The sequence below is a fragment of the Rutidosis leptorrhynchoides genome, chromosome 6 (genome assembly GCF_046630445.1).
Source record: "Rutidosis leptorrhynchoides isolate AG116_Rl617_1_P2 chromosome 6, CSIRO_AGI_Rlap_v1, whole genome shotgun sequence".
NCBI lineage: Eukaryota > Viridiplantae > Streptophyta > Magnoliopsida > Asterales > Asteraceae > Rutidosis > Rutidosis leptorrhynchoides.
The window spans coordinates 38775345-38798667 of NC_092338.1; positions in this window are offsets into that span (position 1 = coordinate 38775345).

Here is a 23323-nt window from a genome sequence, read left to right on the forward strand (position 1 = left end):
TTTAATGATGGAATTGATTCATCGTGGAGATCCATCTTTCTTACAGTAAATCAGGTAAAACAGTTTAGTTTAGTCCAAAGCAAAAGTATTTTCAGTTATTTGTACAAAAATATGTGACATATGTTTAAGATAACTTGGTAAATTTTCCCACACTTGGCTTTTATTTTCCTTTTTATCGTCCTCTATTCCATTTTAAATGAATTTTAACATTTTGGTTTGTTTCTCAATTTATGTCCTTTCCGAGGTAACAATAATTTCGGTGTTAACACCTAGTTTTATCGTTCATAAATATGTATAAACATGATTTTGAGTTCATTTAATTGAAAATTTTGTAAAATTTTACTAGAATTAGGTAGTCAGTATATAAGACTAGGGCTGTTCTTTATTATCAGAGAGCACTAGATTCTAATACAACTACTGCTTTACTAGTATTTTTAATGGTAACCAAGTGTATAAAGTAAAAAATTTTAAAATCCGAAAGAATTTAACCCCTTCCCACACTTAAGATCTTGCAATGCCCTCATTTGCAAGAAATCAGTAATAATTTAAATTATTGAGGGTGATTTGTGTGAAAATGATTAAATTTTTACCAAAGTTTCCAAATATATTGGCGTTTGTTTGCTGAATGATAAATGGTGCACATCATTTGTTCATTCCGTCTTGTTGTTATTTCACATATATTTTGCATCTTGTCGTCAAAATTAGTTGCTTTTGCTGAACTTAATGCCAGTCTTTGAAAATGCGTTGTTTTACCCTGTTGTGTACATAAGATAAACTGCAAACATATATACATATTTTTGAAGTTTGGTATATTACCCCACATTCAAAAATTATTAAAATCTAGGAATAAAAGTTAGAAAATTATAAAAACTATTACAATATTAACATAAGTATTAAATGTATCAATATTACAAATTACAAAATAAATAAAACTAAGTAGACTAGGGATGATACTGGTACCAATAGGGGTTCCAGGCATAACCATAGGTGCTATAGAATGCTTCGGCAGGGTTATACGTAGGATACGGTGGTTGCATCTCTATCGACCAGGGAGGGAATATGGGTTTTGGTGTAGGAATATAGTTTCTACCTATATGTTGGCAATGAGCTATGATTTGGTTTTGATGAACTTGCCAATCCTCAAATGCTCTCTGTCTAGCATTTTCGTACTCCTGTGAAGCTATAAACCTTTGCATTTCTTGCATCTCATTTCCCCCTCCTACATTACCTTGCTGTTGGTTTCTCTCAACCTGTGGATGTCTACCATGGTATTGTACTGCGGCGTTATTTCGCCTCTTCAAAACTTTCGCACCATGGTATACATTTAAACCTATAGTATCGCGGGGTTCTGGTTCTTCTACTAATAATCCCCCCCGACTTATATCCACACCGAGATATTCAGCAATCAAAGTAATAAAAATACCACCTCCTATTATGCTATGCGGTCTCATCCCCCTAACCATAGCTGATAAATAATAACCCACACAATAAGGTATACTTACAGCGCTTTGTGGGTCTCGAATACACATATGGTAAAACAAATCTTGTTCATTTACCTTTTCCTTGTTCTTACCTCTTTGTGTAATCGAATTAGCTAAAAACCTATGAATCACTCTTAATTCGGCTCTATCTATATCCAAATAAGAGTAATTTCCCCCTTTGAATCGGTGATGGCTTGTCATTTGACTCCATACACCGTGTGTATCAAAATTTTCATCTATCTTTCTACCGTTTAGTATCAACCCTCTACAATCGGCAGATGCTAACTCCTCAGGCGTATATATATGTAAAGCCTGAGCCATGTCTAGTAAAGACATGTGGCGCATCGAACCTCCTAACAAAAATCTAATAAATGATCGGTCGATTAAACTAGCTACCCGATCATTTAATTATATACTACATAACAATTCTTCGCACCATACTTTATATACAGGTCTACGCATGGTGAATAAACGTACCCAGTCATTAAAAGTAGAATTACCATACCTCTGTACAAGTAATTCCCTAATTGGCCCGGCCAATTCTACAGCTTCTAAGGGTCCCCATTCTATGACCCTCGGTACCTCAACAACCTTAGAATGAAGAGTATGCAAACCCCTTTGGTATTTTGGATAATCTATCCAAAGTCTGTCAAATCTCAGGTTCGGGTGCAACTCTTCCAAGTGCATATCAGAAAAGGTCATGACTGGATGAGGTATATCCTGCTTGTAGTAGTTATCCACCTCCTGTTGTTCCGCATTCTCAGCAGGAGCATTGCGAGCTTGGGATGAAGATTCACCCCTTTCAGTCTGCAAAACACATCAAACACAATTTTTGTGCATCCAAATATGCATTAGTGTCAGCAAAATCATCAATCAAAATAATTACAATGACATGATCAATTTATATCAAACTTAAGCTCATTTTCACATTTTTATCAAATCTACACTTTTTCAAATAAGCATATACGAAAATGTTCGCCAAGTTCATAAGCATTCAACTCAAATAACATGTCAAAATAATCATTACTAGCAATTAAACAAGTTTCAAATGGCATTATCTTTCAAAAATCAAGTTCATGAATTTTAGACTTGAAAAAGTCCACTTTAATTCTCAAAATCATGTTTAGGCTCAAAGTTTGGATCATTTAACAACCTAGACATGTTACACTACTTAATTTAGCAACAATTCATGACAAAAATCGGCCATAACCTGTTTATATCAAAAAGCCCCAAATTTGCTCAAGAACACAAACCCTAGATTACTCAAAATTCAAAGTTTAAGGCTTCTAATCATGTTAAATAGCATCAATCTAGGTTATACAAGCATAATACATAAACAATTTAAGCATAATTACACTAAAAAGCATCAAAATCAAATTGGGGAAAAAATTGCTCAAGAACACTAATTTCGGATTAAATGGTGTTTAGGTGTAGAAATTTACCGTTTTTCTTGAGTAATTCCTTGATAGCATCCTTCTCAACATGATTTTAGTAAAAGATTTGATGATTAACGGTTAAAAATTTTGATTTTTGGGGTGTTTTTTCGAGTATTTTCGTGTTTATGTTCGCAGTATTTGTGTGTTTTGTGGGTTGGGACTGATCTGTTCCAGCTCTTTATTTTTTTCTGATTTTCGGTCCTCCTGCGACTCGCGGTGTTTGGACACTTCAAACTCCGCGAGTCGCGGAGTTTGCTTTTTTTTTTTTTTTTTAATGTTTTTGGCATACTTTAATTCAATAAGATTAAAAATAATGATAATAAAAGTTCTCGTCCCTCCCTCGGGTAAAGCAATTTCGGTTTAAAGACCTAGTCTTCAACTTACGACGAATTTTAAAAATCATATTTTTAACTTAATGAGATAAAGTAAATTTTTGTTTTTAAATTCACACAACTTAAATATAAAATTCAAAATTAATATTAAAAATTCACACCAACTTAAAATTTGAAATGCATAAAATTAAAATTCATATTTTTTAAAAATTAAAAATTCACACCAAACTTAATTTAAAAATTCATATTATAAATTCACACCAAACTTATATTAATTTTTTCAAATATTTACAATTTTACATATATTGTTTTTACAAAGTTTACAATATTAATTTAAGATTTAAATATTAATTTTAAAAACATGGTAAAAATAAAATTAAAAATCTTTTTGGCTTTTTATCCCACTTTAATCAATCAAATATTATCAAAAATATGCGCCCCTCTTTTCGGTAAAGTAATTTCGGTTCCAAGACCTAATTTAACTCATGACGAATTTTTGAAATATTTTGGATTGATTGATTAAAGATATTTATATCTTAAGAATAAACGTTAAATTTCGCAGTGATGTAATAAATTTTTGAATGATATCAATAATTTCGGTCGCCAAACCTAATTTTATTCAATACCAATTTAATACTTTATAGCGAACAAATTAGCGTTTATTATCAAAAGGTTAAAAATAAAAAAAATAAAATAAAAACTGTACAGACATACCTGTGAAATAGATTTCTTAGTTATATGATCTATCCCATTCATAAGATAGTCGGTTTTAATTGGTTTTCCATAGCTACATAGGCGTAACCTCGAGCATTCAGTGTCTTTTCTTCTAAACATATGAACGGTCCGTCTCTGCATAAAGTAACAAATTCGGTGTTTGAATAGGTTTGATTATTTGAACATTTACCTCCATGTGACCATTTTCCGCATTTGTGACATCTTTCTAGGTGTCGTGCTCTTCTTTTCGCTGCGGATTTTGATTTTCCTTTACCAAATTGTAACTTATTATCTTCGCATCTGGATTCTTTTCTAACTCCGTCCATTCTTTCTCTGATTACTGATACTATTTCACTCGGAAGTGTGTCATTATTACGTTTAGTGATCAAAGCGTGTAGCATTAGACCATGGTTTAGTTCACAGGCAGTCTTCATTTCGTAAAAACCTAAAAAAATTAAAATTCAGAATGGGGGGAGAAGACTAGTTCTTTAGGGTCTGCTAGGGAAAGACCATTCGGGTTCCATTTTCGAGAACTACACGAAAACAGACAATCTAACTCTAACAGAAATACATATTATCCTTTAAAGACTTGATTCTCCCCACACTTAGTTAGCTGTGGTGTCGAAATTGTGATTAACATTATTTTCAATTGAATCATCAACAACTTGTATATCTTTGACTTTTACTTCAATCCATTTGTTGATTTCCTCCGTAACTTTCACAAATTCAACTAACATTGCCTTTTCTTTTGACGATAAATTGGATATTAATCGGTTATATAACTTAAAGTTTCCTTTAATCTTAGCATCGTGAATCCGTTTATAAAGTTTCTTCGTTGAACTGTTAAAAATGGGTTCATCTAATTTCGTATCATCAACGGCATTCTTTGTGATTGGATCATCATTAAGTGTTTCTTCATCTTCCCCACACTTATGCGTTTTTATTGGCCTAACAGTTTTGGTTTGTGGAGATCTAAACTTTCGGTTCACAAAGGTGATCGATGTATCACCATCCCTAAGTGTCATTCTACCTTCTCTTACATCAATGAATGCCTCGGTGGTTGCTAAAAATGGGCGACCTAGAATTAGAGGAACATCAAGGTTTTCCTCCATATTAATCACTATGAAGTTTGCAACAAAGGTCAAACTTCCCACGTTAACAAGTAAATTATTTGCTATTCCAACCGGGTGTTTAATGGTTTGGTCAAATGATTGAACACCTATTTTGGTTGGTTTTAATTTACCCATGCCTAATCTTTTGTATAAGGAAAGAGGCATAATATTTACACTTGCTCCTAAATCTGCGAGTCCATTATATACAGCACCATCATTAAGTAAGCAAGAAATGATAAATTCACCCGGGTCTCCTGCTTTAGTAAGTCTAGTTTGTTTGTAAACCTTTTTCGGATGTTCTTTCCTTGATTCTTTCATTTCTGTTTGAATTTCTTGTTCACATTTTTCTTCGTTTCTTGGAATGGGAGGTTTGTATAGGAATTCTTCTTCATCACTCAAATTTGAATCCTCCCTATATTCCAGTTTTGATTTTTCATATGTTGTTGATAACATATTTATGTTTTCATTTTGAAGGTTTTCTTGGGTGGTGAAATTATGATTAACTTCATTGTCAACTTCCATTGGACCATGTATGTAATGTTTAACTCTGTGACCATTAACTTTAAATTCAATCCCATTTGAATTTATTAATTCTATCGTTCCGTATGGGAAAACTCTTTTGACTATGAATGGTCCAGACCATCTTGATTTCAATTTTCCAGGAAATAGCTTGAATCGTGAATTGAAAAGAAGAACTCTGTCTCCTTCCTTAAATTCTTTTGAACTTCTGATTCTTTTATCATGTCATTTCTTTGTTCTTTCCTTATAGATTAACGAATTATCGTATGCTTCATGTCTTAATTCTTCTAATTCGTTTAGTTGACTTAATCGTAGACGTCCGGCTTCATGTAAATCAAGATTACATGTCTTCAAAGCCCAAAATGCTTTGTGTTCAATTTCTACTGGAAGATGACATGCTTTTTCATAAACAAGTCTAAAAGGTGTGGTTCCAATTGGAGTTTTGTAGGCTGTTCTAAAATCCCAGAGTGCATCCTCCAATTTAATGGACCATTCCTTTGGATTTGATCCTACGGTTTTCTCTAGAATACGTTTTAAAGCTCGGTTGGTATTTTCAACTTGTCCACTTGTTTGTGGATGATATGCGGTGGAGATTTTATGAGTTACTCCATATCTTTTAAGAACTTTCTCAAGTTGATTATTACAGAAATGAGTACCCCGATCACTTATTAAAGCTTTCGGTGTTCCAAACCTTGCAAAAAGACGTTTTAAAAAGTTGACTACAACTCGTTCATCGTTAGTTGGGAGAGCTTGTGCTTCCGCCCATTTAGACACATAATCAATGGCTACGAGTATATATAGATTATTATGAGATTTTGGAAATGGACCCATAAAGTCAATACCCCAAATGTCAAATACTTCACATACTTGGATGACATTTTTTGGCATTTCATCACGTTGACTTATTTTTTCGGCCCTTTGACAAGCATCACAGGATTTGCAAAGAAGGTGTGCGTCTTTTTAAATTGTAGGCCAATAGAATCTAGCATCATAAACTTTTCTGGCTGTTAGTTGAGGCCCATAATGCCCTCCTGTTGGTCCTGTGTGACAATGGTTTAATATTTTACTAGCTTCATCTCCAAATACACATCGGCGTATTATTCCATCGGGACAACTTTTAAACAGATGTGGATCTTCCCAAAAATAGTGTTTTATATCACTGAAGAATTTCTTTCGTCTTTGGTACGATAATCCTTTTTTAAGGAATCCACAAACTAAGTAGTTTGCATAGTCTGCAAACCATGGAATTTCTTTATAATCTATCTTCAATAGATATTCATCAGGAAAGTTGTCTTGTATGGCCGATTCATTTAGAACTTCTAATTCGGGATTTTCAAGACGAGAAAGATGATCAGCGGCGAGATTTTCTGCTCCTCTTTTATCTCGGATTTCAATATCAAACTCTTGTAAGAGTAAGATCCAACGGATTAATCTTGGTTTAGCATCTTGTTTTGAAAATAGGTATCTAAGAGCAGAATGGTCGGTATAGACCACCGTTTTTGCTAGAACGAGATATGATCGAAATTTGTCAAAAGCAAAGACAATAGCAAGGATTTCTTTTTCAGTAGTTATATAGTTCGTTTGTGCTACTTGTAATGTCTTACTAGCATAATATATAGGTTGAAATCATTTTTCAATCCTTTGTCCTAAAACGGCTCCCATTACAAAATCACTTGCATCGCACATTAGTTCAAATGGTAGATTCCAATTTGGTGTTATCATGATCGGCGCATTAGTTAGTTTTTCTTTAAGAATATTAAAAGATTTGATACATTCATCTGAAAAGATGAATGGAGCATCCTTTTCTAGGAGTTTATTCATAGGAGTGGCAATTTTAGAAAAATCTTTTATGAAACGTCGGTAAAAACCGGCATGCCCTAGAAAACTCCTAACTCCTCTAACATTGGTGGGACGTGGAAGTTTAGCAATTACATCTACTTTAGCTTTATCCACTTCAATTCCTTCCTTCGAAATTTTATGACCAAGAACGATGCCTTCTTTAACCATGAAATGGCATTTTTCCCAATTAAGTACTAGATTTGACTGTTCGCATCTAATAAGCATTCGTTCCAGATTAACTAGACATGATTCAAATGTATCACCGAAGACTGAAAAGTCATCCATGAATACTTCCATGCATTCTTCTATCATGTCGTGAAAAATCGCCATCATACACCTTTGAAAGGTTGCTGGGGCATTGCAAAGTCCAAATGGCATGCGTTTGTAAGCAAAAGTACCATAAGGGCACGTGAATGTGGTTTTCTCTTGATCTTCGGGTGCTATTGGAATTTGAAAATATCCGGAAAATCCATCTAGGAAACAATAGTAACTATTTCCGGCTAATCTTTCCAACATTTGATCAATGAAAGGTAAGGGAAAGTGATCTTTTCTGGTGGCGTCATTTAATTTTCTATAATCAATACATACACGCCATCCTGTTACAGTCCTAGTAGGAATAAGCTCATTTTTCTCATTTGTAATGACAGTCATGCCACCCTTCTTAGGCACGCATTGAACTGGGCTTACCCATGGACTATCAGAGATTGGATAAATTAGACCTGCGTCTAGCAGTTTAATAATCTCTTTCTTAACTACATCTTACATATTAGGATTTAGTCTTCCTTGGCGTTGCACATACGTTTTATGACCTTCTTCCATAAGGATTTTATGTGTGCAATACGAAGGACTTATTCCTTTAATATCATGAATCTTCCATGCAATGGCTGGTTTATGAGCTTTCAACACAGAAATGAGTTGTGATTTCTCATTTTCAGTAAGAGAAGACGATATTATTACAGGTAATTCAGATTCACCATGTAAATAAGCGTATTCCAAATGATTTGGAAGTGGCTTTAACTCTAATTTCGGAGGTTCTTCTATCGATGATTTGTATCGATATCTGTCTTCTTCTTTTAGCATTTGAATTTCTTCTGTTGTTGGTTCATATCCATTAGCTATAAGTGTAGCTAACATTTCAGCTTCATCAATTGGTTCATTACTTTCTCCTAAAGAATATTCTCCTGTTCCTTGTAATTCTGGAAATTCTTCTAATAATTCTGCATGTGCATCTATAGTTTGAATATAATAACATGTATCATCTGCAGATTGTGGTTGTTGCATTGCTCTATCAACTGAAAAGGTAACACTCTCATCCTCTATACTTAGGGTCAATTTCTTACCGAACACGTCTATCATTGCTTTAGCCGTATTTAAGAATGGTCTTCCTAATATGAGAGGAACTTGAGAATCTTCTTCCATGTCCAGAATAACAAAATCTACTGGAAATACTAAAGTACCAACTTTAACTAGCATGTTCTCCATTATCCCTCTAGGATATTTTATTGATCTATCGGCTAGTTGTATGCTTATTCTAGTTGGTTTCAATTCTCCAAGGTCTAGTTTAGCGTATAGTGAATACGGCATTAAATTTATACTAGCACCTAAGTCTGCCAATGCTTCTATTGAACTAAGACTACCCAGAAAACATGGAATTGTGAAACTTCCTGGATCAGATATTTTTTCTGGTATCTTATTCAACAGCACTGCTGAACAATTAGCATTCATAGTAACAGCCGAGAGTTCTTCCATTTTCTTTCTATTTGAAATTAGATCTTTCAAGAATTTAGCATATCTAGGCATTCCTGAAATCACATCAATGAAAGGAAGATTTACATTTATCTGTTTAAACATATCCAAGAATTTGGATTGCTCGGCTTCAAGTTTCTCTTTCTTCATTTTACTCGGGTAAGGAAGTGGTGGTTGGTATGGTTTAACATAAGGTTTATCCTTAACTGTGTTATCTTCATTAACCTTTTCAACTACCGGTTCATTTTCCTTATCTTGATTAGGTTGTGATTCTTGTGGAGTAGGAATAGCTTCATCAGAAGTTACAGGTATTTCAGGTGGTTTAAGTGTTGTACCACTTCTTGTGGTAATGGCTTTAGCTGTTTCATTCCGGGGGTTAGCGTTTGTATCACTAGGTAGACTTCCCGGTTTTCTTTCACCTATTAACCTTGCTAGGTTACTTACTTCTTGTTCCAGATTTTGAATAGAAGCTTGTTGATTTCTAAATGCTTGAGCATTTTGTTCATTGGTTTGTTTTTGAGATGTGAAAAACTGCGTTTGAGTTTCAACTAGCTTTGTCATCATATCTTCTAAATTCGGCTTTTTATCATCGGTTTGTTGTGGTGGTTTGTTTTGAAAATTAGGTCTTTGCTGATTGTAAGTATTATTGGATACTTGTTGATTGCTAGGACCTTGTTGGTTGTTGTATGGAATATTTCGGTTATAATTCTGGTTTTGATTGTAAATAGGTCTTGGCGGTTGATAATTATTCTGATAATTATTTCCAGGCCTTTGGTTTATGTATGAAATATTCTCTCTTTGTTCCATTGTTAATTCAATACTGAGACAATCTTTTGTCAAATGTGGTCCTCCACACTGCTCACAACTAATTCGTATTGAGTGAATATCTTTAGTCATCTTTTCCATTCGTCTCTCGACAGCATCTATCTTTGCAGAAATGGAATCTAAGTCATGGCTAGAATCGGCTCTAGCTGCTTTAGATGATCTAACGATATCTTTTTCTTGGTGCCACTCATGTGAGTGGGAAGCAGTGTTATCAATAATTTTGTAAGCATCAGTTTCGGTTTTCTTCATAATAGAACCACCAGCTGCTATATCTATGTCTTTCCTTGTAGTGATGTCGCATCCTTGGTAGAATATTTGTACTATTTGACAGGTGTCTAAACCATGTTGCGGACATCCTCTTAATAAATTTCCATATCTAGTCCACGCCTCATATAGAGTTTCATTCGGCTTCTGTGTAAACGTAACAATTTCTGCTTGAAGTCTTACGGCTTTAGATGCAGGAAAGAATTGTTTAAGAAATTTTTCAACTAAAACATCCCATGTATCAATCGCCCCTTCAGGTAACGATTCCAACCAATCTTTGGCTTCTCCCTTTAAAGTCCAGGGAAATAACATGAGATATATCTGTTCATCCTCCACTTCTCGGATTTTAAATAGTGTGCAGATCCTATTAAAGGTACGTAAATGTTCATTTGGATCTTCCTTCGGCGCACCACTAAATTGGCATTGATTAGTCACCATGTGTAGAATTTGTCCTTTGATTTCATAATCTGGCGCATTAATGTCTGGATGAGTAATTGCGTGACCTTGGCCAGTGCGTTTAGCTCTCATTCGGTCTTCCATACTTAAAGGTTCTAGATTCTCCATAATTGAATTTGTTGAATCGGAATCACTAGAGGATTCTGATTTAATGGTTCGTTCCTCAACAATCTATGTTTGAATGATTGGTGGTTCCGAAGGAAAGTTTAGTGGTTCAGGATCTACGAATCGTTCCTGAATATTCTCCGGATTCTCAATTGTGAGGTCGGGTTCAAAAAATGGATTATCGGAAATTTGAACTGAAGTACTTGGTCGACTGGATGACGATTCTAAAGAAAAATCAACGGCGGTAATATTTGCTAAATGTCTTGATCTAGTTACAGGTGGTGAACGTCTTGCTCGGTGCATTCACTGAATATCCTATTAGTTTTTAAAAGGAAAGAAAAATTATAATAAGTTATCCAATCAATAGACTTTTCTGATTTTGCCCACGTTTCGAATAGCCAAAAGATGCAGCAGAGGGGCAGGATTCGTTTGGTCTCAATATAATTGAGGACTGTCTGGCTCCAATAACCCGGTCCACGTACAAATCCAACTATTACTACGAACCAGAAAATTTTGATGTCTATCAATTTAACCACTTAAAATAAATTTTTGTAATTTTAAGAAAATTAGATAAGGAGTGGAATAAAAATCTATGTCCTAAAACTAGAAAAGCGAGAAATAAGAAAGAAAAAGAGTTCGTCGGAAAAAAAAATTGAAAAAGAAAAATGGTTGAAAAATAAAAGGTGACGGAAAAATTAAAAGAAACTTATAAAACTTAAAAATACTTGACTAACCTAACCTTATTACTAGAACTAACTTAAAATTATAATCGCAAATTGAGATTACTAATTGGAATGATAATTGATACATAGGTAAAAGTCGTCTAAAAATATTAAAGCTTACAGGAAAACTAAATCCCAAATGGAAATAACTTAAAAAGAAACTAAAACTTAAAAAAAAACGTCGCAAAATTCTAAAGCACCTAAATCTTAGTCTAAAGAAAAAGCACTTAAGGAATTCTACGGCAAAGCCTAAAAATCTAGGAGTAAAAATAACTATGGCAAAAACTAAGTTTAAAACTAAATATGAGCGAAAAATACAAATATTACGCTAAAACAATTAAAAAGGGACAAAATATAAAAATATACAAAAAGTTGTAAAAAGTACAATTTTTATAAAAATATTATTTTTATATTATTTATTTATTAAAACTATTAATTTTATAATTTAATTAAACTAATTTAAACAAAATATACAAAATAATAATAAAAACTAAAATAAATATTTAATTAAAACCTAATTAGGGTTTTATAATAATAATTATAATAATAATTCGTAATTAATACTGAATTAGGGTTCTGTCGCATGTCAGAGTTACTCCGCGAGTTGCGGTAATCGAGGCATTAAACCCCGCGAGTCGCGGGGTTCCAGTTTTCAACTAACAGGATATTTAAAATTCTACGCGTTTTTCTTTTTATTTTTATTTTTTTATTTTTATGTTTTATAATTTTCTGTTTTATAATCTAAAAGTTATATATAATAAAAACTTATATTTTTACAAACTAAAGATACTTTATAAAACTTAAATATTTAACAAAATCTTAAAAATATTTATATTTTTGTTTTTCTTTTTATATTTTCGAATATTTAAAACGTATTTTTATAAAAACGAATTTTAATAAAAGTAAAATAAAAATCTTTTTTTTATGTTATATTAGCGTTGCGCTTCCGGCGTTTAAGAAGGTTCCCCGGCAGCGGCGCCAAAAATAACTTGATGTTTCGCGAGGTGTATATGAAATACTATTAAAGTTTACAAGGAAATACTATTAAATACGATATATTTTTACACAAGATATTTATTTATTTAGAGAATGGATATACTTAAATCTTTCTACAACACTTATAGGAAGTGTACCTAATCGTACAGTAGTATAGTTTTTAGTAAGTCCGGTTCGTTCCACAGGGAATCTTTTTAAACAAAGCTTAACGCTATATTAGTTTACTTTTATAAAAATACAAATATATATATAAGTAATATTATTATTATAAAAGGGGGTTTTTACAGTTTAATGACCGGTTTGTCGATTTTAAAACTTTAGTCGCAGTTAAAACCAAATGTAAAATTATAAATATAAATACAATACTTAAATTAAAGCGTAAAGTAAATAACGATAATGAAATTGCGAATAATAAAAGTGCAATAAAATAAACTTGCGATAATTAAAAAGTACGATAATTAAAAGTGCAATTAAATAAAATAACAATAAAAATGCGATAATTAGAAGTGCAATTAAATATAAAATAAAGGAAATTAAATATGAAATAAAAGAATTATGCTTATTTAAACTTCCGTAATCATGATGTTTGACGTGTTGATTTTAGTTTTAAGCCCATGGGTTAATTGTCCTTTGTCCTGGATTATTTAATATGTCCATACGGATTTTGTCCATAATAGTCCATCAGTCATAAATATAAAGAGCGAAAGCCTTCGTCAAATTATTCTTATTCCCGAAGTCAAATATTCCAACTAATTGAGGATTCGAATTGTAACAAGGTTTTAATACTTTGTTTAATGAATACACCAGGTTATCGACTGCGTGTAAGCCAAGGTTTTACTACTTTGTTAACAATTACACCAATTACCCTTGAATGTAATTCACCCCTGTTTCAACAAGTCTATTAACTATTAATCCAGTTCCGTATCCGGTAAAATGAATAATCATTGGTATTTATAGATATCCCGCCCACCGTACCCAGTAAAGCGTATGTGGTTATATATAAATATGTCGAATTATAAGTTTGTATATTAAATTAACAAGGTATTGTTTAGTTAATATAAAACCCATTAATAGCCCATAGTCTAATTTCCACAAGTGTCGTTCTTTTATCCAAACCCCAATTATGGTACAAAGCCCAATTACCCAATTTTAGTAATTAGCCCAACATCATGATTACTTCGGATTAAATAAGCATAATAATAACTTAGCTACGAGACATTAATGTAAAAAGGTTGAACATAACTTACAATGATTAAAAATAGCGTAGCGTTACACGGACAGAATTTCGACTTACACCCTTACAATATTCGCTAACATACCCTTATTATTAGGATTAAAATTAAAATTAAAATTAAAATATAAATTATATATATATATATTACGTATATATTGAGAGAAGAAGGAAAAAAAGATGATTAAAATGATCAGAATTCGGTTGGCTTTATAGGCAGTTTCTCATTTTGGGGCTCCGCGACTCGCGGCATTTTTGGCCTTCAAACTCCGCGAGTCGCGGAGATTGAAATTACAGCTCAGTCCCTTTTGGAGTCTTTCTTGCCGACGGTTTTAAATATTAATATAATATATAAATAATTATAAGAATTATTTAAATATTATATTATATTTATGTGCATAGTTGACTTGTAATTTTTAGTCCGTTGCGTCGAGCGTTGAGAGTTGACTCTGGTCCCGGTTCCGGATTTTCGAACGTCCTTGCGTACAATTTTATATTTTGTACTTTGCGTTTTGAATCTTGTACTCTTGTAATTTCGAGATGTTTCTTATCAATAATTGGAACCTCTTTGATTGTATTTTGTACTTTTGAGTTTTTTGATCGTTTGCGTCTTCAATTCGTCGAATCTGTCTTTTGTCTTCACCTTTTAATATTTAAACGAATATCACTTGTAAATAGAACAATTGCAACTAAAAGCTTGTCTTTCTTGAGGAATAATGCTATGAAATATATGTTCGTTTTTAGCATTATCAAATATATTTGTTTTACCATATGTGTATTCGAGACCCACAAAGCGCTGTAAGTATACCTTATTGTGTGGGTTATTATTTATCAGCTATGGTTAGGGGGATGAGACCGCATAGCATAATAGGAGGTGGTATTTTTATTACTTTGATTGCTGAATATCTCGGTGTGGATATAAGTCGGGGGGGATTATTAGTAGAAGAACCAGAACCCCGCGATACTATAGGTTTAAATGTATACCATGGTGCGAAAGTTTTGAAGAGGCGAAATAACGCCGCAGTACAATACCATGGTAGACATCCACAGGTTGAGAGAAACCAACAGCAAGGTAATGTAGGAGGGGGAAATGAGATGCAAGAAATGCAAAGGTTTATAGCTTCACAGGAGTACGAAAATGCTAGACAGAGAGCATTTGAAGATTGGCAAGTTCATCAAAACCAAATCATAGCTCATTGCCAACATATAGGTAGAAACTATATTCCTACACCAAAACCCATATTCCCTCCCTGGTCGATAGAGATGCAACCACCGTATCCTACGTATAACCCTGCCGAAGCATTCTATAGCACCTATGGTTATGCCTGGAACCCCTATTGGTACCAGTATCATCCCTAGTCTACTTAGTTTTATTTATTTTGTAATTTTTAATATTGATACATTTAATACTTATGTTAATATTGTAATAGTTTTTATAATTTTCTAACTTTTATTCCTAGATTTTAATAATTTTTGAATGTGGGGTAATATACCAAACTTCAAAAATATGTATATATGTTTGCAGTTTATCTTATGTACACAACAGGGTAAAACAACGCATTTTCAAAGACTGGCATTAAGTTCAGCAAAAGCAACTAATTTTGACGACAAGATGCAAAATATATGTGAAATAACAACAAGACGGAATGAACAAATGATGTGCACCATTTATCATTCAGCAAACAAACGCCAATATATTTGGAAACTTTGGTAAAAATTTAATCATTTTCACACAAATCACCCTCAATAATTTAAATTATTACTGATTTCTTGCAAATGAGGGCATTGCAAGATCTTAAGTGTGGGAAGGGGTTAAATTCTTTCGGATTTTAAAATTTTTTACTTTATACACTTGGTTACCATTAAAAATACTAGTAAAGCAGTAGTTGTATTAGAATCTAGTGCTCTCTGATAATAAAGAACAGCCCTAGTCTTATATACTGACTACCCAATTCTAGTAAAATTTTACAAATTTTTCAATTAAATGAACTCAAAATCATGTTTATACATATTTATGAACGATAAAACTAGGTGTTAACACCGAAATTATTGTTACCTCGGAAAGGACATAAATTGAGAAACAAACCAAAATGTTAAAATTCATTTAAAATGGAATAGAGGACGATAAAAAGGAAAATAAAAGCCAAGTGTGGGAAAATTTACCAAGTTATCTTAAACATATGTCACATATTTTTGTACAAATAACTGAAAATACTTTTGCTTTGGACTAAACTAAACTGTTTTACCTGATTTACTGTAAGAAAGATGGATCTCCACGATGAATCAATTCCATCATTAAAAGGAAGTAAAGTCTTCCGAAAAAGACACGCGCTTCTTGATTTAGGTCATGAAGTTGTCGTCCAGACCAGCTGTAGGTTGACGAAAAATCTAGAAAAGTCATCACTAAAATCAGCAGAAAATCCACGGACCTCAGCATTAAACATGGTCGCCAAGTGGTCAGATTTATCCTAACCATGAGAAGAATTTATCTCGTAAAATGGGGAGGCACCATGCAAATTAGCTGGATAAGACTAATGAATCAGATCCCCAGAAAGGATAATCTCCTTAAAGATTAAAAATCAGCTTCTAAGACTGATATTACTCAATCCTTGAGATTGACCTTAAAGATTGAGAATTACAAACTCATGGAATTCAATGATATCTAAACTCGAGCTTGAACGAGAAAATATTTTGATAAAATTACAAACCGATTTGTTTTCTGAAAACTCTATTTTCAATGCGTTCATTACCATTGAACGTAAAATCCTAGGAATTCACCTGGAATTCATTAGGTCACCTGAACTAAATCGGGTGTCAACCGTAAGAACGGTGGTTGCATAGCATGGTCAAAGACAGGACCTTGTGCCAGACCGAAAAATTATAAGGGTGAGCTTTACTATTGCTCCTACCAAGGATAGTAATTGCGTCCGACACGTTATAGACCATAATCAAATACATGTCATTAGACATTGCCTTAACAGTTGCTTGTTCAACGCTTTCCTTTACAACCGGACGGTAGTTTACCGAAAAGTAATATACGGGACAAGTAAACTGGACGTGTTGCTTTCCAAATACAAGGTTAGCAAGTGGGTGACACAAAACCGCAAGTTTTGAGCTAAAATTTTCAAATCTGAAACCCACCAAACCCACAAAAATATTTTACAAACACCGGTAAAGGGTTATTCCGGAAAACTTATCTAGGGTAAAAACTAGATTTAATTTTCAAAAAATCAAATATTTTCATAAAGATCCAATTTCCTTAATGGATCTAAATTTTTATAGTCATGTGGGACTGTAAACCATATCGTTACTACCATTGTTTATACCGCCGTATAGAAATCACTGATGTACAAAGTGTGAAGAATAAAGAAGTGATTCTAGTATTTCAAGACGATATTGCTTGAGGACAAGCAACGCTCAAGTGTGGGAATATTTGATAATGCTAAAAATGAACATATATTTCATAGCATTATTCCTCAAGAAAGACAAGCTTTTAGTTGCAATTGTTCTATTTACAAGTGATATTCGTTTAAATATTAAAAGGTGAAGACAAAAGACAGATTCGACGAATTGAAGACGCAAACGACCAAAAAACTCAAAAGTACAAAATACAATCAAAGAGGTTCCAATTATTGATAAGAAACGTCTCGAAATTACAAGAGTACAAGATTCAAAACGAAAAGTACAAAATATAAAATTGTACGCAAGGACGTTCGAAAATCAGGAACCGGGCCAGAGTCAACTCTCAACGCTCGACGCAACGGACTAAAAATTACAAGTCAACTATGCACATAAATATAATATAATATTTAAATAATTCTTATAATTATTTATATATAATATTAATATTTAAAACCGTCGGCAAGAAAGACTCCAAAAGGGACTGAGCTGTAATTTCAATCTCCGCGACTCGCGGAGTTTGAAGGCCAAAAATGCCGCGAGTCGCGGAGCCCCAAAATGAGAAACTGCCTATAAAGCCAACCGAATTCTGATCATTTTAATCATCTTTTTTTCCTTCTTCTCTAAATATATACGTAATATATATATATAATTTATATTTTAATTTTAATTTTAATTTTAATCCTAATAATAAGGGTATGTTAGCGAATATTGTAAGGGTGTAAGTCGAAATTCTGTCCGTGTAACGCTACGCTATTTTTAATCATTGTAAGTTATGTTCAACCTTTTTACATTAATGTCTCGTAGCTAAGTTATTATTATGCTTATTTAATCCGAAGTAATCATGATGTTGGGCTAATTACTAAAATTGGGTAATTGGGCTTTGTACCATAATTGGGGTTTGGATAAAAGAACGACACTTGTGAAAATTAGACTATGGGCTATTAATGGGTTTTGTATTAACTAAACAATACCTTGTTAATTTAATATACAAACTTATAATTCGACGTATTTATATATAACCACATACGCTTTACTGGGTACGGTGGGGGGGATATCTATAAATACCAATGATTATTCATTTTACCGGATACGGAACTGGATTAATAGTTAATAGACTTGTTGAAATAGGGGTGAATTACATTCAAGGGTAATTGGTGTAATTGTTAACAAAGTAGTAAAACCTTGGCTTACACGCATTCGATAACCTGGTGTATTCATTAAACAAAGTATTAAAACTTTGTTACAATTCGAATCCCCAATTAGTTGGAATATTTGACTTCGGGAATAAGAATAATTTGACGAAGGCTTTCGCTCTTTATATTTATGACTGATGGACTATTATGGACAAAATCCGTATGGACATATTAAATAATCCAGGACAAAGGACAATTAACCCATGGGCATAAAACTAAAATCAACACGTCAAACATCATGATTACGGAAGTTTAAATAAGCATAATTCTTTTATTTCATATTTAATTTCCTTTATTTTATATTTAATTGCACTTCTAATTATCGCATTTTTATTGTTATTTTATTTAATTGCACTTTTAATTATCGTACTTTTTAATTATCGCAAGTTTATTTTATCGCACTTTTATTATTCGCAATTTCATTATCGTTATTTACTTTACGCTTTAATTTAAGTATTGTATTTATATTTATTATTTTACATTTGGTTTTAACTGCGACTAAAGTTTTAAAATCGACAAACCGGTCATTAAACGGTAAAAACCCCCCTTTTATAATAATAATATTACTTATATATATATTTGTATTTTTATAAAAGTAAACTAATATAGCGTTAAGCTTTGTTTAAAAAGATTCCCTGTGGAACGAACCGGACTTACTAAAAACTACACTACTGTACGATTAGGTACACTGCCTATAAGTGTTGTAGCAAGGTTTAAGTATATCCATTCTCTAAATAAATAAATATCTTGTGTAAAAATGTATCGTATTTAATAGTATTTCCTTGTAAACTTTAATAGTATTTCATATACACCTCGCGAAACATCAAGTTATTTTTAACATACCCTTATTATTAGGATTAAAATTAAAATTAAAATTAAAATATAAATTATATATATATATTACGTATATATTATTCCTCAAGAAAGACAAGCTTTTAGTTGCAATTGTTCTATTTACAAGTGATATTCGTTTAAATATTAAAAGGTGAAGACAAAAGACAGATTCGACGAATTGAAGACGCAAACGACCAAAAAACTCAAAAGTACAAAATACAATCAAAGAGGTTCCAATTATTGATAAGAAACGTCTCGAAATTACAAGAGTACAAGATTCAAAACGAAAAGTACAAAATATAAAATTGTACGCAAGGACGTTCGAAAATCAGGAACCGGGCCAGAGTCAACTCTCAACGCTCGACGCAACGGACTAAAAATTACAAGTCAACTATGCACATAAATATAATATAATATTTAAATAATTCTTATAATTATTTATATATAATATTAATATTTAAAACCGTCGGCAAGAAAGACTCCAAAAGGGACTGAGCTGTAATTTCAATCTCCGCGACTCGCGGAGTTTGAAGGCCAAAAATGCCGCGAGTCGCGGAGCCCCAAAATGAGAAACTGCCTATAAAGCCAACCGAATTCTGATCATTTTAATCATCTTTTTTTCCTTCTTCTCTAAATATATACGTAATATATATATATAATTTATATTTTAATTTTAATTTTAATTTTAATCCTAATAATAAGGGTATGTTAGCGAATATTGTAAGGGTGTAAGTCGAAATTCTGTCCGTGTAACGCTACGCTATTTTTAATCATTGTAAGTTATGTTCAACCTTTTTACATTAATGTCTCGTAGCTAAGTTATTATTATGCTTATTTAATCCGAAGTAATCATGATGTTGGGCTAATTACTAAAATTGGGTAATTGGGCTTTGTACCATAATTGGGGTTTGGATAAAAGAACGACACTTGTGAAAATTAGACTATGGGCTATTAATGGGTTTTGTATTAACTAAACAATACCTTGTTAATTTAATATACAAACTTATAATTCGACGTATTTATATATAACCACATACGCTTTACTGGGTACGGTGGGGGGGATATCTATAAATACCAATGATTATTCATTTTACCGGATACGGAACTGGATTAATAGTTAATAGACTTGTTGAAATAGGGGTGAATTACATTCAAGGGTAATTGGTGTAATTGTTAACAAAGTAGTAAAACCTTGGCTTACACGCAGTCGATAACCTGGTGTATTCATTAAACAAAGTATTAAAACCTTGTTACAATTCGAATCCCCAATTAGTTGGAATATTTGACTTCGGGAATAAGAATAATTTGACGAAGGCTTTCGCTCTTTATATTTATGACTGATGGACTATTATGGACAAAATCCGTATGGACATATTAAATAATCCAGGACAAAGGACAATTAACCCATGGGCATAAAACTAAAATCAACACGTCAAACATCATGATTACGGAAGTTTAAATAAGCATAATTCTTTTATTTCATATTTAATTTCCTTTATTTTATATTTAATTGCACTTCTAATTATCGCATTTTTATTGTTATTTTATTTAATTGCACTTTTAATTACCGTACTTTTTAATTATCGCAAGTTTATTTTATCGCACTTTTATTATTCGCAATTTCATTATCGTTATTTACTTTACGCTTTAATTTAAGTCTTGTATTTATATTTATTATTTTACATTTGGTTTTAACTGCGACTAAGGTTTTAAAATCGACAAACCGGTCATTAAACGGTAAAAACCCCCTTTTATAATAATAATATTACTTATATATATATTTGTATTTTTATAAAAGTAAACTAATATAGCGTTAAGCTTTGTTTAAAAAGATTCCCTGTGGAACGAACCGGACTTACTAAAAACTACACTACTGTACGATTAGGTACACTGCCTATAAGTGTTGTAGCAAGGTTTAAGTATATCCATTCTCTAAATAAATAAATATCTTGTGTAAAAATGTATCGTATTTAATAGTATTTCCTTGTAAACTTTAATAGTATTTCATATACACCTCGCGAAACATCAAGTTATTTTTGGCGCCGCTGCCGGGGAACCTTCTTAAACGCCGGAAGCGCAACGCTAATATAACATTAAAAAAAAAGATTTTTATTTTACTTTTATTAAAATTCGTTTTTATAAAAATACGTTTTAAATATTCGAAAATATAAAAAGAAAAACAAAAATATAAATATTTTTAAGATTTTGTTAAATATTTAAGTTTTATAAAGTATCTTTAGTTTTAAAAATATAAGTTTTTATTATATATAACTTTTAGATTATAAAACAGAAAATTATAAAACATAAAAATAAAAAGAAAAACACGTCGAATTTTAAATATCCTGTTAGTTGAAAACTGGAACCCCGCGACTTGCGGGGTTTAATGCCTCGATTACCGCAACTCGCGGAGTAACTCTGATACGCGACAGAACCCTAATTCAGTATTAATTACGAATTATTATTATAATTATTATTATAAAACCCTAATTAGGTTTTAATTAAATATTTATTTTAGTTTTTATTATTATTTTGTATATTTTGTTTAAATTAGTTTAATTAAATTATAAAATTAATAGTTTTAATAAATAAATAATATAAAAATAATATTTTTATAAAAATTGTACTTTTTACAACTTTTTGTATATTTTTATATTTTGTCCCTTTTTAATTGTTTTAGCGTAATATTTGTATTTTTCGCTCATATTTAGTTTTAAACTTAGTTTTTGCCATAGTTATTTTTACTCCTAGATTTTTAGGCTTTGCCGTAGAATTCCTTAAGTGCTTTTTCTTTAGACTAAGATTTAGGTGCTTTAGAATTTTGCGACGTTTTTTTTTTAAGTTTTAGTTTCTTTTTAAGTTATTTCCATTTGGGATTTAGTTTTCTTGTAAGCTTTAATATTTTTAGACGACTTTTACCTATGTATCAATTATCATTCCAATTAGTAATCTCAATTTGCGATTATAATTTTAAGTTAGTTGTAGTAATAAGGTTAGGTTAGTCAAGTATTTTTAAGTTTTATAAGTTTCTTTTAATTTTTCCGTCACCTTTTATTTTTCAACCATTTTTCTTTTTCAATTTTTTTTTCCGACGAACTCTTTTTCTTTCTTATTTCTCGCTTTTCTAGTTTTAGGACATAGATTTTTATTCCACTTCTTATCTAATTTTCTTAAAATTACGAAAATTTATTTTAAGTGGTTAAATTGATAGACATCAAAATTTTCTGGTTCGTAGTAATAGTTGGATTTGTACGTGGACCGGGTTATTGGAGCCAGACAGTCCTCAATTATATTGAGACCAAACGAATTCTGCCCCTCTGCTGCATCTTTTGGCTATTCGAAACGTGGGCAAAATCAGAAAAGTCTATTGATTGGATAACTTATTATAATTTTTCTTTCCTTTTAAAAACTAATAGGATATTCAGTGAATGCACCGAGCAAGACGTTCACCACCTTTTGTACGTTCACCACCTGTAACTAGATCAAGACATTTAGCAAATATTACCGCCGTTGATTTTTCTTTAGAATCGTCATCCAGTCGACCAAGTACTTCAGTTCAAATTTCCGATAATCCATTTTTTGAACCCGACCTCACAATTGAGAATCCGGAGAATATTCAGGAACGATTCGTAGATCCTGAACCACTAAACTTTCCTTCGGAACCACCAATCATTCAAACAGAGATTGTTGAGGAACGAACCATTAAATCAGAATCCTCTAGTGATTCCGATTCAACAAATTCAATTGTGGAGAATCTGGAACCTTTAAGTATGGAAGACCGAATGAGAGCTAAACGCACTGGCCAAGGTCACGCAATTACTCATCCAGACATTAATGCGCCAGATTACGAAATCAAAGGACAAATTCTACACATGGTGACTAATCAATGCCAATTTAGTGGTGCGCCGAAGGAAGATCCAAATGAACATTTACGTACCTTTAATAGGATCTGCACACTATTTAAAATCCGAGAAGTGGAGGATGAACAGATATATCTCATGTTATTTCCCTGGACTTTAAAGGGAGAAGCCAAAGATTGGTTGGAATCGTTACCTGAAGGGGCGATTGATACATGGGATGTTTTAGTTGAAAAATTTCTTAAACAATTCTTTCCTGCAT